Raw genomic sequence first — 17,347 nt, 5'->3', positions numbered from 1 at the left:
CTCTGTACTGAAGACCACAACAACAACAAGCTTGTGCAAGAAAACAACACGGTGAGAAAGAACAATTCAGAACATGCATTGTGCCTTATAAACAGCTCAATAAGTTGGAATGAGGTTAGGCAAATGGGAGTAGGTAAAAAGGGATGCATCTTTCGGTACGGTTAAAATGTGTAACTTCCTTACCTACCGGTATATATAGAAGTAAATATAGAATTTTTAATGCAATAAAGGCGTTAGAACCACCAATGATCAACGGCCTGAGGATGCAGAAGGCAGTGGAAACTACTGCATTACAGACACATAATGTATATCCACAGGACATATGGCCTGTAATTGAAGAAGTGTCATAATCTCTTCACTGGCAAGAGATTCTGGAATATTACCACATTCAGATCTCCAGGAGGGTATTGCCAAGGGGGATGTGAGCATGAAAAAAAGATTGAGTAACCAACGAAAGGATAATGATCTGTGAGTCGGGGTGTGGAATGTCAGCAGTTTGAACGTGGTAGGAAGCTAGAAAATTTGAAAAAGGAAATGCTAAGGCCTGATCTAGATATAGAGGGGGTAGGGGGAGGCGGCCAGTGAAGTGAAATGAAAAGAAGACAATGATTTATGGTCCGACGGGTGCAGGGTAATATCAACAGCAGCAGAAAATGGTTAAGGAGAGTACGATTTGTTATAAATGGGAAGGAAGGGCAGAGAATGAGTTACTGCTAAGAGTTCAGTGATAGGGTTGTTCTCATCAGAATCGAAAGCAAACCAACGCCGAAAACGATACTTCAGGTATACATGGCGACGTCGAAAGCTGAAGACGAAGAGATAGAGAAAGAATATGAGAATATTGAACGGGATATTCGGTGCGTAAAAGGAGATGGAAATGTAATAGTTGTGAGGGACTGAAATGCATATCTTCTGGTAAACCTTCCGGGATGTAAGGTCGTGGTCCATGAAACTCTTCAGCTCCTAACGTTTCGTCCAGAGCTGCGCTGGACATCTTCAGAGGTGTGTTTCTCCTCCGGTGAGTCTTGCCGAGTCGGCAAGACTCACCGCAGGAGAAACACACCTCTGAAGATGTCCAGCGCAGCTCTGGACGAAACGTTAGGAGCTGAAGAGTTTCATGGACCACGACCTTACATCCCGGAAGGTTTACCAGAAGATATGTCATCCGGTCGTGAAAGCCTTCATACTATGGACTGAAATGCGTTTGGAGGGGAAGACGAAGAAGAAGGGGTTACAGGAGAATATGGGCTTGGAACAAGGATTGAGAGAGAAGGAAGACTGAGTTCTGCAATAAAATTTAGCTAGTAATAGCGAATACTCTGTTCAAGAATCGTAAGAGGAGGAGGTATACCTGGAAAAGGAGAGGAGATGCAGGAACATTTCACTCAGATTACATTATGAGCAGGTTGACTATCTGAAATCTCATATTGGATTGTAAGGTTTACCCAGGAGCAGATACAGACTGCGATCACAATTTGGTAATGGTGAAGAGTAGCTGAAGTTTAAGATACTATTCAGGAAGAATCAATGCCCAAAAAAGTGGAATGCGGCAGTACTAAGAAATGAAGAGATTACGTTGAAGCTCTCTATGGCTATAGACACTGCGATAAGGAATAGCTCAGTAGGCAGTTCATTTGAAGAGGACTGGGTATCTCCGAGAAAGATAATGGCAGAAGTTGGTAAGAAAAAAATGGATACAATGAAGGTAACTGTGAAGAAATCATAAGTAGCAGAAGAAGTACTTCAGTTGATCGATGTAAGAAGGAAATACAAAAATATTCTTGGCAATTCAGGTATACAGAAATACAAGCCACTGAAGGCTGGAATAAATAGGAAGTACAGGAAGCTAAGTCAAATGGCTTCATGAAAAGAATGGTTTCCGGAAGGACTGACTCAGCACATAGAAAAGTAGAATCAACCTTCTCTGAAATTAAAAGCAAAGACGGTGGCATTAAGAGTGCAATGGTAACACCATTGTTAAATGTAGATGAGAGAGCGAGTGGGCGGAAAGACTATACTGAAGGCCTCTGAGAAGGAGAAGACTTGTCTACTGTGATAGAAGAAGAAACAGGAGTCGACAGGGAAGAGATAGGGGATCCAGTATTAAAATAAGAATTTAAAATAGCTTTCGAAGACTTAAGATTAAATAAGGCAGAAGGGATAGGTAACATCACAATTTCTAAACTCATTAGGGGAAATGGCAACAAAACGACAGTTCACGTTCGTGTGTAGAATGTCTGAGTTTGGCGATACACCATCTGACCATCGGAAAAATATCATCATCTGCTTAACAGCATGCATCAAAGTTACTGACAAGAATAATTGACAAAAGACTAAAAAAATTGAAGTTTGACCTTAGGAAAGGTAAAGGCACCAGAGAGAGTTCTGACGGTGCGGTTGATAACAATGCAAGCATGACTAAAGAAAGAGAAAAGACACCATCATAGGATTAGTAGACTGATAAAAGCGTTCGACATGTGAAATGGTGCAAGATATTTGAAATGCTGCGAAAAACAGAGGTAAGCATACGGAAACACGGGTAAAAGATAATACATACAGGAGCCAAGAGAGTGGCAGACCAAGAACGAAGGGTTCGGATTAATAAGGATGTAAGAGAGGGATGTAGCTTTACGCCCCTACTGTTCAGTCTATACATCGAAGAAGCAATGTTCGAAATAAAAAAAAAAGGTTCACGTGTGGAATTAAAATTAAAAGTGAAAGGATATATACGATAAGATTCGCTGATGACATCCTGAGTGAAAGTGCACAATAATTACAGGATCTGCTGAATGGAATGAATGGTCTACTGAATATAGAATACGGATTGAGAGTAAATCGAAGAAAGACGAATTTAATGAGAAGTGGCTGAAATGAGAATAGCGAGAAACTTTATATCAGCACTGATGGTCACGAAGTTGATGATGATAAGGAATCGTGCTACCTAGGTACTGAAATAACCCTTGACGGACGGATCAAGGGGGACGTATGAAGCGGACTAGCAACTGCAAGAAGGAAATTCTCGGCTAAGAGAAATCTACTGGTATTAAACATAGGTCTTAATTATTGGAAGGAATTTATGAACACCTACATTTGGAGACAGCATTGTATGGTAATGAAACATGGACGGTGGGATAACCAGAAGAAAGAGAATCGAAGCATTTGAGATTTGGTATTACAGAAGAATATTGAAAATTGTATGGGCTGGTGAGGTGAGGAATGAGGAGTTTCTCCGGAGAATCGGCGAGGAAAGAAATGTATGGAAAACACTGAGAAGAGGGGACAGGATGATAGGAAATCTATTTAGACATTAGGGAATATCTTCCATCGTACTAGAGGCTGATGTAGAGAGCAAAAACTATAGAGGAAAACAGAGATTGGAAAACATCCAGCAAATAATTGAGGACGTAGATTGAAAGTGGTACTGAGAGATGATGAGGTGGGATCAGGAAAGGAATTCGTGGCGGGCCGCTTCAAACCATTCAGATAACTTATAACTGAAAAATAGAGTGAGGATGTTACACGTTTACTTTTTTATCACCAGTTAAATTTTTTCTTGCCGTCTGTTGCTTGTTCATAATACAATTCCATCACACCTGAAACTGCAGTAACATGTTAGGGAGATGTAGCTTTGTGTTTTGGCAAAAGAGGCAAATTTTAACATGGCACAAAAAGAAGTGTAGGTGTTATTAGGAACTCCCTAATGATGACACATATGGAAAGAAAAAGGACTTGGTGAGTACGAGTAATGACTCGCGCTCTAAGCGTTTTGTACAAAAATGGTTCAAATGGCTCTGAGCACTATGGGACTTAACATCTGTGGTCATCAGTCCCCTAGAACTTAGAACTACTTAAACCTAACTAACCTAAGGACAGCACATACATCCATACCCGATGCAGGATTCGAACCTACGACCGTAGCGGTCACGTGGTTCCAGACTGAAGCGCCTAGAACCGGACGGCCACACCGGTCAGCCATTTCGTACAAACATAATTGTATACATTGAAGAGCCAAAGAAACTGGTACACCTCCCTAATATCGTGCAGGTTTCCGCGAGCACGCAGAAGTGCCGCAACATGACGTGGCATGGACTCGACTAATGCCTGAAGTAACGCTGGTGGGAACTGACACCATGATTCCTGCAGGGCTTTCCATAAATACGTAAGAGTAAGGGGGGAACAGCCGATATATGCTCAATAATGTTCATGTCTCGGGAGTTTGGTGGCCAGCGCAATTCAGAAGAACGTTCCTGGAGCCACTCTGTAGCAATTCTGGACGTATGGGGTGTCTCATTGTCCTGCTGGAATTACCTAAGTCCGTCGGAATGCATAATGGACATGAATTGATGCAGGTGATCAGGAAGGATGCTTAAGTACGTGTCACTGGTCACAGTAGTATCTAGATGTAACAGAAGTCCCATATCACTCCAACTGCACACGCCCGCGCGATTACAGAGCCTCCACCAGCTCGAACAGTCCCTTGTTGACATGCAAGGTCCATGCATTTCATTCTACATCTACATCTACATCTACATCCATACTCCGCAAGCGGTGTGTGGCGGAGGGTACCTTGAGTACCTCTATCGGTTCTCCCTTCTATTCCAGTCTCGTATTGTTCGTGGAAAGAAGGATTGTCGGTATGCCTCTGTATGGGCTCTAATCCCTCTGATTTTATCCTCATGGTCTCTTCGCGAGATATACGTAGGAGGGAGCAATATACTGCTTTACTCTGAGGTGAAGGTATGTTCTCGAAGCTTCATCAAAAGTCCGTACCGAGCTACTGAGCGTCTCTCCTGCAGAATCTCCCACTGGAGTTTATCTATCATCTCCGTAACGCTTTCGCGATTACTAAAAGATCCTGTAACGAAGCGCGCCGCTCTCCGTTGGATCTTCTCTATCTCTTCTGTCAACCCTATCTGGTACGGATACCACACTGCTGAGCAGTATTCAAGCAGCGGGCGAACAAGCGTACTGTAACCTACTTCCTTTGTTTTCGGATTGCATTTCCTTAAGATTCTTCCAATGAATCTCAGTCTGGCATATGCTTTACCGACGATCAACTTTATACGATCATTCCATTTTAAATCACTTCTAATGCGTACTCCCAGATAATTTATGGCATTAACTGGTTCCAATTGCTGACCTGCTACATTGTAGCTAAATGATAAGGGATCTTTCTTTCTATGTATTCGCAGCACATTACACTTGTCTACATTGAGATTCAATTGCCACTCCCTGCACCATGCGTCAATTCGCTGCAGATCCTCCTGCATTTCAGTAAAATTTTCCATTGTTACAACCTCTCGATATACCACAGCATCACTCGCAAAAAGCCTTAGTGAACTTCCGATGTCATGCACAAGTCATTTATGTATATTGTGAATAGCAACGGTCCTACGACACTCCCCTGCGGCACACCTGAAATCACCCTTACTTCGGAAGACTTCCCTCTATTGAGAATGACATGCTGCCTTCTGTTATCTAGTAACTCTTGAATCCAATCACACAATTGGTCTGATAGTCCATATGCTCTTACTTTGTTCGTTAAACGACTGTGTGGAACTGTATCGAACGCCTTGCGGAAGTCAAGAAACACGGCGTCTACCTGTGAACCCGTGTCTGTGGCCCTCTGAGTCTCGTGGACGAATAGCACGAGCTGGGTTTACACGACCGTCTTTTTCGAAACCCATGCTGATTCCAACAGAGTAGATTTCTAGTTTCCAGAAAAGTCATTATACTCGAACATAATACGTGTTCCAAAACTCTACAACTCTTCGACGTTAGAGATATAGGTTCTGCATATCTGTTCGACGTCCCTTCTTGAAAACGGGGATGACCTGAGCCCTTTTCCAATCCCTTGGAACGCTACGCTCTTCTAGAGACCTAAGGTACACCGCTGCACGATGGGGGGCAAGTTCCTTCCCGTACTCTGTGTAAAAGCGAACTAGAATCCCATCAGGTCCAGCGGCCTTTCCTCTTTTGAGAGATTTTAATTGTTCCTCTATCCCTCTGTCGTCTATTTCGATATGTACCATTTTGTCATCTGTGCGACAATCTAGAGAAGGAACTACAGTGCAGTCTTCCTCTGTGAAACAGCTTTGGAAAAAGACATTTAGTATTTCGGCCTTTAGTCTGTCATCCTCTGTTTCAGTACCATTTTGGTCACAGAGTGCCTGGACATTTTGTTTTGATCCACCTACCGCTTTGACATAAGACCAAAATTTCTTAGGATTTTCTGCCAAGTCAGTACATAGAACTTCACTTTCGAATTCATTGAACGCCTCTCGCATAGCCCTCCTCACACTACATTTCGCTTTGCGTAATTTTTGATTGTCTGCAAGGCTTTGGCCATGTTTATGTTTGCTGTGAAGTTCCCTTCGCTGCCGCATCCGTTTTCTAACTCGGTTGTTGTGGCACGGTGGCTCTTTTCCATCTCTTACAATCTTGCTTGGCACATGCTCATCTAACGCATATTGTACGATAATTCTGAACTTTGTCCACTGATCCACAACACTATCTGTACTTGAGACAAAACTTTTGTGTTGAGCCGTCAGGTACTCTGAAATCTGATTTTTGTCACTTTTGCTAAACAGAAAAATCTTCCTACCTTTTTTAATATTTCTATTTACGGCTGAAATCATCGATGCTGTAACCGCTTTATGATCACTGATTCCCTGTTCTGTGTCAACTGTTTCAAATAGTTCGGGTCTGTTTGTCACCAGATGGTCTAAGTTATCGCCACGATTCGGTTCTCTGTTTAACTGCTCAAGGTAGTTTTCAGATAAAGCACTTAAAAAAATGTCACTGGGTTCTTTGTCCCTGCCACCCGTTATGAACGTTTGAGTCTCCCAGTCTATATCCGGCAAATTAAAATCTCCACCCTGAACTATAACATGGTGGGGAAATCTATTCGAAATATTTTCCAAATTATCCTTCAGGTGCTCAGCCACAACAGCTGCTCAGCCAGGGGGCCTATAGAGACATCCAATTACCATGTCTGAGCTTGCTTTAACCATGATCTTCACCCAAATTATTTCACATTTTGGCTCTCCGTCAATTTCATTCGATACTATTGCACTTCTTATCGCTATAAACACGCCTCCCCCTTCACTGTCCAGCCTGTCTCTGCGGAATACATTCCAATCTGAGTTTAGGATTTCATTACTGTTTACGTCTGGTTGCAGCCAACTTTCTGTCCCTAGTACTATGTGGGCATTGTGACCGTTTATTAATGAGAGCAGTTCTGGGAACTTCCTATAGACGCTCCTGCAGTTTATTATTAGCACATTAATATTGCTACTCCCTGTTGCATTTTGCCTACTCCTACCTTGCCGCGTCTCAGGAGGCGTCCTGTCAGGCCTAGGGAGGGAATTCTCTAACCTAAAAAACCCACATGTGCACTCCGCACATACTCCGCTACCCTTGTAGTCGCTTCCTGCGTGTAGTGCACGCCTGACCTATTCAGGGGGACCCTACATTTCTCCACGCTACAGTTGAGGTCGAGAAATTTGCACCTCAGATCTCCGCAGAATCGTCTGAGCCTCTTGTTTAAGCCTTCTACTCGGCTCCAAACCAGAGGACCGCGATCGGTTCTGGGAACGATACTACAAATAGTTGGCTCAGATTCCAGCCCGCGAGCGAGGCTTTCCGCCTTCACCAACTCCGCCAACCGCCTGTACGAACTGAGGATGACTTCTGAACCCAGACGGTAGGAGTCATTGGTGCCGACATGAGCAACAATTTGCAATCGGGTGCACCCAGTGCACTCTATCGCCGCCGGCAGGGCCTCCTCCACATCTCGGATGAGACCCCCCAGCAAGCAGACAGAGTGAACACTGGCCTTCTTCCCCGACCTTTCCGCTATTTCCCTAAGGGGCTCCATCACCCGCCTAACGTTGGAGCTCCCAATAACTAATAAAGCCCTCCCCCCGTTTGCCTGCTCGGACCTTGCTGAAGGAGCGGCCACATGTCCACTCACAGGCAGAGCGGGCGATGCCACACGGCCAGCCCCCACATTGACCCTCCGCCTCGTGCGCCGCGAATGCCGCTGAACCCGCCACTCCCCTTGGGGAGAGGGTGGCCCAACCGCGCCCGGTACCCGCGAAGATGTCTCGACAGCAGGGACAGTGGGTGAAGCGTGTAACACCTGGGGTGTACCATGCGACGCACCAGACTCCCCACTGCCGCTACACTCCGAGGCAGCAGCCTGTAGAAGGCTGACCGCGGCCATCAACACGTTCAGCTGTTCGCGAACAGTGGCCAGCTCCTCCTGCGTCCGTACACGAGCAGCCACACATGCTACCCATTCTCAGAAATGAATTGACTGTAGAGAGTTGATCAACTTTTAACTAGACTGCTAATTCACTAAAGGCGGCTGATAGTTGACTAAACGGTGGTTACTAGACACTCCTTGTAGAGAACAATGAAAATAGCACTACCTGTCTCTGGACTGTATTGAAAACAAACACTAGCACTACTGGCACTATGGTTGACTGTATTCAAAACAAACACGAAATCTATGGAACACTATTACTAGCATTCGACAATTAAAGCTTCCTAAAAGCAAAAACACACGGAAGGAGAAGTGACAAGTAAGAAAAATACAGTTAATACTTAAATTAACGCCGCGCAGGATTAGCCGAGCGGTCTAGGGCGCTGCAGTCGTGGACTGCGCGGCTGGTCCCGGCGGAGGTTCGAGTCCTCCCTCGGGCATGGGTGTGTGTGTTTGTCTGTAGGATACTTTAGATTAAGTAGTGTGTAAGCTTAGGGACTGATGACCTTAGCAGTTAAGTCCCTTAAGATTTCACACACATTTGATCATTTGAACTTAAATTAACGTAGCTCGCTGCACAGCAGAAGTGACGCAGACGGCAGTTACGACGACACTGACACTAGTGGCACTATGGCTGACTAAAGGGACTCAATCATTACGTTGTCTCTATACCCCCACACGTCCATATGTTGGATATAATTTGAAACGAGACTCGTCCGACCAGGCAACATGTTTGCAGTCATAAACAGTCCAATGTCGGTGTTGACGCGCGCAGGCGAAGCGAAAAGCTTTGTGTCCTACAGTCATCAAGGGTACAAGAGTTGGCCTTCGTGGAATGGTTCGCACGCTGCGGAAATGTTGCACTTCTGTCACGCTGAACGATTCTGTTCGGTCGTCGTTGGTCCCGTTCTTGCAGAATCTTCTTCCGGCCGCAGCGATGTCGGAGATTTGAGGTTTTACCGGATTCCTGATATTCGCGATACACTCGTGAAGTGGTCGTACGGGAAAATCCCCACTTAATCACTACCTCGGAGATGCTGTGTCCCATCACGCGTGCGCCGACTTCTACACAACGTTCAAACTCACCTAAATCTTAATAACCTGCCACTGTAGCAGCAGTATCCGATCTACCAACTACGGTAGACGCTTGTCTTATAGAGTCGTTGCCGACTGCAGTTCCGTATTCAGCTTGTTTACACGGATCTGTATTTGAATTCGCATGTCTATACCAGTTTATTTGGCGCTTCAGTGAATGTAGACAGTTCATTTACAGTTTCTGATAAGTGAGTTTGAAAATATCAAAGTATTTTACATAAATGGCTGTATCATTTGAGTGCCTTGGGTTAGCTTAAATTTGTTACACGACCAAAGGATCGTAGGCAGCAGTATTTCACATAAATTTTAGCTTGGTACTGTTATTCGTTCCTTTGAAGAAGGAGTCTTAACAGAAGGACAACAAAGTAATCCTATTATAGTTCCGTTTATACAGACTGAGGTCCGAAACCCCAAAAGTGTATTGATCGTAACGCATTTCTGGTTGGGATATTACGATTTGAATTGTCTGGCCACTGGTTGTAGGTCTTTCTCTTTGACGCCGAAACGACGAATGTTTGTGATAAAGATGAAATTACAACGTCTACACAAACACCCAGTCCCTAAGTGAATAAAGTCCCTGACCCAGCTGTGAATCGAACGCAGGACCCCTCTCTGTGGAGGCAAGGACGCTAACCACTTTTTTCCCTTAAGGAGGTAGAACGGTCTGCTTCAGAACGGGAAATGCCGTGTGGCCAGGGGTCTAAATGGCTCTGAGCACTACGGGACTTAACATCTGAGGTCGTCAGTCCCCTAGAACTTAGAACTACTTAAACCTAACTAACCTAAGGACATCACACACATCCATGCCCGAGGCAGGATTCGAACCTGCGACCGTAGCAGTCACGCGGTTCCGGACTGAAGCGCCCTAACCGCACGGCCACCGCGGCCGGCCAGGGGGTCTAAACACGTAGACGAAGAGCTGTTGACTATTTAAAAGGAAGAAAATGTAACAAGTCTTGTGCAACCGAGTGTTTGTTTAATTAAGAATAAATGGGACTGAAGCTTACCAACGGATGTTCTTCCTAAGCCTGAACAATCGTGGATAGCACGTGGTTATTCTTCGTGCTGCGTCAAGCCGGCTTAAGGATGAATACAGTACGGGGTAGCCTGCTTCCTTTGCGCGTGCTCCATAAAATCCCGAGCACTTTGAGGACAGCATGCCACGTACAATAGAAGAAACTTATACACTGAGGTAAATGGAAGCCCCCTTCCAGGGCAGATCCGGCCGCCTTGGTGCAAGGTCTTATTACCTTCGGCGCCACATCGGGCGACGTGCGCGCCGGATGAGGATTAAATGATGATGAAGACGACACGACACTCAGTCCCCGAGCGGAGAAAATCCCCGACCCAGGCAGGAATCGAACCCAGGCCCGTAGGACGGCAATCCGTCAGGCTGACCACTCAGCTTTCGGGGCGGACATACAGTGAGGTGACAAAATTCATGTCATACCTCCTAAAATCATGTCGGACCTCCTTTTGTCGGACATAGTGCAACAACGAGATGTGGCATGGGCCCAAAAAGTCGTCGGGAGTCCGCTGCGGAAATATTGAACAGTCCATAATAGCGAAGTGTTGCCGGTGAAGGATTCTGAGCACAGACTGGCCGCTCGGTTATGTTCCATAAATGTTACATGGTATTCATGTCGGATGATCTGAGTAGGCAAATCATTCGCACGAATTGGCCAGTATGTTCTTCAAACCAGTCACGAAGGACCGAGGCCCCGTGACACGGCACAATGTCATTCTTCAAAATTCTAACTCTGAAAGGCTCCAAATGGTCTCGAAATAGTCCAAGAGAACCATTTCCAGTCAGTGATTGGTCCAGTTGGACCAGAGGACCCAGTCCATTCCATGTAAACACGTCTCACGCCAGGACCAGCTGGCGCTACAGTCTGGAACCGCGCGACCGCTACGGTCGCAGATTCGAATCCTGCCTCGGGCATGGATGTGTGTGTTGTCCTTAGGTTAGTTAGGTTTAAGTAGTTCTAAGTTCTAGGGGGACTTATGACCTCAGCAGTTGAGTCCCATAGTGCTCAGAGCCATTTGAACCATTTGCACCAGGACCAGCTGGCACGGCGCCTTGTTGACAACTTGGGTCCATGGCCTCGTGGGATTTGCATCACATTGGAACCCTACCATCAGCTCTTACCAATTGGAATCGCGACTGATTCGGCAATGCCACGATTTTCCACTCATCTAGGATGCAATCGAGAAGGTCGCGAGACCAGGAGAGGCGCTGCAGGCGTTGGCGTGTCGTTAGCAAAGGTACGTCTCGCTATGGCCCATTAAGGCGAAAAATTCGCCACACCGCGCTAACCTATATCTCCGTTATTTCGCATATCTGTTAGCATTGACACCTGTACAAAAACGCCGCTGCTCTCTGTCATTAAATGAAGGCCGTCGGCCACTGCATAGTTCGCAGTGAGAGTAAATGCCTGAAATTTAGTATTCTCGGCACTGTATTGGCTCTGAGGATCTGGGAATGCCTCAATTTACAGTAGGATTTTGGAGCATATACTGTACTCGAACATTATGAATCACCTTGAAGAAAACGATTTATTGATACATAACCAACACGGATTCAGAAAATAACGTTCTTGTGCAACATAGCTACCTCTTTATTCCCATGAAGTAATGGGAGTAGTGAGTGCTGTCGACGAGTTAGCTCAGATCGATTCCATATTCGTAGATTTCTAGAAGGCTATTGATACGGTTCCTTGCAAGCGACCATTAATCAAATTGCGTGCATATGGAGTATCGTCTCAGATCTGTGACTGGATTCGTGATTTCCTCTCAGAGAGGTCACAGTTCGTTGTGATAGACGGTAGAACAGAAGTGATATCTGGCGTTCCGCATGGTAGTGTCATAGGCCCTCTGATGTTCCTGATTTATATAAATGGTCTAGGTGATAATCTGAGCAGCCCCCTTAGATTGTTTGCAGATGACGCTTTAATTTACCGTCTAGTAAAATCATCAGACGATCAATTCCAACTACAAAATGATCTAGAGAGAATTTCCGTAAAGTGCGAAAAGTCGCAATTAGCACTAAACAAAGAAAAGTACGAGGTCATCCACATGAGTACTAAAAGAAATCCGATAAATTTTGGGTATACGATAAATTGCACAAATCTAAGGGCTGTCAATTCGACTAAAGACCTAGAAATTACAATTGCGAGCATCTTAAACTGCGCTTTGTTGGCGGAACACTTAGAAGATGCGACAAACCCACTAATGAGACAGCCTACGTTACACTTGTCCGTCCTCTGCTGGAATATTGCTGCGCGGTATGGGATCTTTACCAGGTAGGATTGCCGGAGGACATAGAAAAAGTGCAAAGAAGGGCAGCTCGTTTCGTGTTATCGCGCAGTAGGGGAGAGAGTGTCAGTGATATGATACGCGACCTGGGGTGGCAGTCACTGAAACAAACACGGTCTTCTTTGCGGCGAGATCTATTTACGAAATTTCAATCACCAACTTTCTCTTCCGAATACGTAAATATTTTGTTGACACCCATCTACTTAGGCACAAATGATCATCACAATAAAATAAGAGAAATCAGAGCTCGAACAGAAAGATTTAGGTGTTCCTTTTTCCCACGTGCTATTCGAGAGTGGAATAATAGAGAAGTTGTATGACAATGGTTCGATGAACCCTCTGCCAGGCATTTAAGTGTGAATTGCAGAGTAACCATGTAGATGTAGAATTCCCAAACGATTTCCGAAATGAAATGTCCCATGCGTCCAGCTCCAACTAACATTCCGCGATCAAAATCCGTTAATTCCCGTCGTACGGCCATAATCAAATGGTTCAAATGGTTCTAAGCACTATGGGACTTTACATCTGAGGTCATCAGTCCCCTAGACTTAGAACTACGTAAACCTATCCAACCTAAGGACATCACACACATCCATGCCCGGAACAGGATTCGAACGTGCGAAAGTAGCAGCCGCGTGGTTCCGTACTGAACCGCCTAGAACCGCTCGGCCACCGCGGCCTGCCGACCATAATCACGTCGGAAATTTTTTCACGTGAATCACCTGAGTAAATATGACAACTCCGCCTATATACTGCCCTTTTATACCTTGTACATGCGATACTACTACCAACTGTATATGCGCATAACGCTATCCCAAGACCCTAGTCACGTCAACGTAACAAACGGGATGGAGCAATGTGGTGATGGCTATTACCCACAAGCAGGTTTTGACCTTGTCTGTATTTTTTTAGCGGATCTCGCGAACCAGCTACTACCGTTCCACCGCATGCAGAAACTCTAGACTCGAGCACTTGCCCGCGAAAGGCAAAGGTTCCGAGTTCGAGTCTCGGTCTGGGACACAGATTTAATCTGACAGGAAGTTTCATATCAGTGCACACTCCACTGGAGAGTGAAAATATCATTCTGGAAACATCTCCCAGGCTGTGGCTAAGCCATGTCTCCGCAACATCCTTTCTTCCAGGAGTGCTACTTCTGCAAGGTTCGCAGGAGTGCTCCTGTGAAGTTTGGAAAGAAGGAGACGAGGTACTGGCGGAAGCAAAGCTGTGAGGACGGGGCGTGAGTTGTGCTTGGGTAGCTCAGATGGTAGAACACTTGCCCGCGAAAGGCAATGGTTCCGAGTTCGAGTCACGGTCCGGCACACAGTTTTAATCTGCCAGAAAGTTTCACTAGATCCTACTGTTTAAAATGGTAAACGACTTTGGTTCAAAGTTTTCACTGCAGTGAACACTACGCATTTCAACGGTGCGCACAAGCTGCCCCGAAACACTAGCAATGTCTGCGCACGCGCACGGCGGCAACTTGGGCCTGAATAGCCGGCGCTGACCGGGGCCACTGGGGTGATTAATTTGCACGTCGGCGCTGGTCCCCCCACCCCACCGTCCGCCGCGCTACAGAGACCGATATTAATGACGGGCCGAGGAGGGCTTTGACTCCCGCGTGGCCGCCGCCAGATCCCGCGGCATTGGCTCTGGCGGTGCCGTTCGCTGCTGCCGTTCTGTTACGTCAGCCATTCAGACGAAAAGTCGAAAGAGGCGAGGTGGTGGCGGCGGTGGCGGGAATAGTGCGCGAGGTCCCAGAGGAAGCGGGAGAACTACAGGAGCAGTCTATAACCGCAGTGGCACATCAAAGCGTGTCACTCCGAATGTACTGCGTCCCTCTGACGAATTCACACGTTTGCTACCGGTCGGAATTCAAATGGTCGACTATCTTGATTGGTCACCTATCAAACAGCCCTAGTTACGAGTATTTTTGCTTTGATTCCTGTATATCAGGTGGCTATAATTCAAGTGTAGCTACTCGGAGAGCTCCAGTGTGGGTTGTAATTATCATATGGCAGATATTCTATTGCGTTAATGCGGTAGCGATTTACACTGAAAAAAAAAATAGTTCCATGTTTGGTCACCAGGTGGAAAACTGACGCTGTCAGTGCTAGAAAGACGTATAGAAATGTTTCCGTATATAACGAAATGTGATCAGAAAAGGTCAAACACGCTAGAAAGCTATAACGTTGATTATATTATTAACCACCGCTTAACAGTTTGCTCAGTACGAGATGTTATACAGCGCCAGATTTGCACCTGGTGCCAAAAATTTGAACTATTCGTTTTCGGCATTAACGTTTCTGCATTAACGCATTAGCATATCTACCAAGTTTCTGTGCCATACGATAATTACGGCCCGCACTGGAACTCTGTAGCAGCAGACAACCTGGGTACATACGCACAATAGCTGAGAGAATTGAAAAGTGTTACGCCATGATGCAAAAATCCGATATTTATAAAACAGTGTGCTGGTAATGATCACTTAACGCTTAATGAATGGTTGATCTTTCGTTCCATCCAGAACAGATGTACATCATCAGCATCACTATGTGACCCCTCTCCCCTGACGGGCACGAATACCTCTCGTATCACATTCTGAAGGAATACACTGTCAATTGACAGTATGTTTCCTGTATACAATCCAGCTTTCACCTTTCACGCCATTACGGAGTACAATGATCTTAGACCATTAACGTAATTTACTGTATACTTGGAGCATGGCACATTATTTCACTCCATTATTGAATACAGTGTTCTTAGACCATTAACATAATTTTTCTGTGCATCATGACATATATGCGAACTGTGTACATATCATCCTGCATAACACACAGCACAATGACTCTAATGATCTAAGAGCACCGTACACGATAATGCCGTAAAATAATATGTCTTGCTGCAAAATATACATCAAAATACGTTAATAGTCTAAACCATTGTACTCGATAGTGGCGTGAAAGCCCAACTCTACAATGAAGACGGGAAATTCATAGAAATATACAGTCAAATGGTAGTGTATTCCTTGAATAAATACTACATTACTGTGGCTCAGGACCATCTATGTCCATATCATTACCCTGCAAGCCACCGGACGGTGTGTGGCACAAGGTACTTCTGGCACCACTAACTGATCGCCCCTCCCGTGATCCAGTCACGAATGGCGCTTGGGACGAATGATTGTCGGTAAGCTCCTCCTCTTCTTCTTCTTCTTCTTTCGCAGCCCTTCAATTAATGATGAGTTTTGACCTCTTCAGCTATCTCCTTCCATTTATCCAGGTCCCCGCGCGACCGCTACGGTCGCGGGTTCGAATCCTGCCAAGGGCATGGATGTCCTTAGGTTACTTAGCTTTAAGTAGTTTTAAGTTCTAGGGGACTGATGACCTCAGATGTTTAGTCCCATAGTGCTCAGAGCCATTTGAACCATTTATCCAGGTCGCTGTTAGCATTTTCCAGTTGCCGTATCCGATCTTCCGAAGATCTTCTATGACTCTGTCCTCCCATCTAGTTTTCGGGCGATCACTTCTCTCTATCCACGTGGCTTTTCTTTGTACCATCCGCATGACGTTATTGTGAAAATTTACGAAATTAGTGCGACGATATAAAAAGAATCGTAATAACGAAAATATTGATAAAAGCCATTAAGACGATGTGTAGTGATTATTGCAGTGAAATATTGTAAAATAATATAGAAAAAGAACAATGAAAATTACTATTAATACGAAAATTATGTATTTCAAGGACAATCTGTGAACAAAAATCAATAGACATTCCTCTAACGAGGAAGAAAGAGAAGGATCTAACTGTTCTTCGTGTTATTCTCCCTCTAACGAGGAAGAAAGAGAAGAATCTAATTGTTCTTCGTGTTATTCTTGATTCTAGAAGTACGCCATTGACGATTCGTGATGAGAATGGTATGTGTTTGTTACTAACACTGTAAGAAAAAAGCATTCTTGTGGTTTCAAGATTTTAAACATGGCTGAAACAGCAACTGTTGAAATTCGTCACGGTAAATGATAGCAGCCAAACAGTTGCAGGATAAAGATCTATTAAAATTCTTCACCACGGTTTCGGTATATCTAAATATACCTTCATCAGAAGTAAAATACACTAAAATCACATCCTGCACTGGAGGAGATACATAAAACAATTGTGCCAAAGGCGTCGTCAGTAGTTAAAACATCGTCTCCATTTATGCAACATAATTATGGACAGGGGATTGATGCGAACACAGCATAGCATCATTATCTCGCCTGTGAACAGGCAGTTGAAAAAAAATTAACATTACTGGCACAACAATCAAAGCCTCTCACGTAACCGTCAAGATTTTGGCGCACTTTAATACAGCATTTCAGCGGCGTGTTGCAGAGCGGCGCTGCTCTCCTGCAAACGACGAAAGGTACGTGAAACACAATATTCTAATAACGATAGGCTCTGAGGAACTAAAGTGTCTGGGACAAATGCGCCCAAGAAAAGCACATTTCTTTTTATTGAAAATAGCAAAGCTCCATTAAGGTGGCTTTAATGGTGTTGCACTTTCTAATTAGCAACCTTTCATATCAGAGAACATCATTGTGTGTTAGTAGGATTGAGTATTCTGCATTTACAACTGCATTTACCATTGATACTGAGAATAAGTCATCTTAATTATTTCTTGTGCTACACGAA

Source organism: Schistocerca americana, chromosome 6 (genome assembly GCF_021461395.2).
Source record: "Schistocerca americana isolate TAMUIC-IGC-003095 chromosome 6, iqSchAmer2.1, whole genome shotgun sequence".
NCBI lineage: Eukaryota > Metazoa > Arthropoda > Insecta > Orthoptera > Acrididae > Schistocerca > Schistocerca americana.
This window is presented reverse-complemented; position numbering follows the sequence as displayed.